The following is a 352-nucleotide window of genomic DNA, read 5'->3' as shown; positions in this document are numbered from 1 at the left end:
GTAGGAAAGGTGGATTACTTGTATGGTTTGACAGGAGTATGGGAATCAAGAAAAGTAGATCCCCTTGGGGGGGGGTCACAGAAAGTTTTGATAATTCTGTTGGACATTAGAATAGAAGCCTGAAAATTGTTCCAGCTGTTTGGAAGTGGCACAGTGCTTTAGTCAAAGCAGCATTCAGATTGGAAAAATGGACAAAGTTTTGTTCTTTATTTTGATAAATAGGTAAATAAATATGGTCATTTGGTAGAATAATTTGCATTCAGAAACTTAGAATATTCCTGCAGAAAACACTGAGAGGCAAACTCAACAAATCTTGGAATTAGCCATTTAAACACATAAGATATTTGATATT

At 35.2% G+C, this 352-nt stretch overlaps 1 protein-coding gene across 1 annotated transcript in view; it reads left to right on the top strand.

Moving 5' to 3' along the window:
- LOC119590823 (protein fuzzy homolog) overlaps positions 1-352 on the top strand; it is a gene marked incomplete in the record, with an annotated part of 14,228 nt that overhangs the window by 11,560 nt on the left and 2,316 nt on the right.

The sequence above is a fragment of the Penaeus monodon genome, chromosome 27, assembly GCF_015228065.2.
Source record: "Penaeus monodon isolate SGIC_2016 chromosome 27, NSTDA_Pmon_1, whole genome shotgun sequence".
In the NCBI taxonomy this organism is placed as follows: Eukaryota; Metazoa; Arthropoda; class Malacostraca; order Decapoda; family Penaeidae; genus Penaeus; species Penaeus monodon.
Note: the sequence above shows the minus strand (reverse complement) of the source record. Positions and strands in the feature narration are given on the sequence as shown.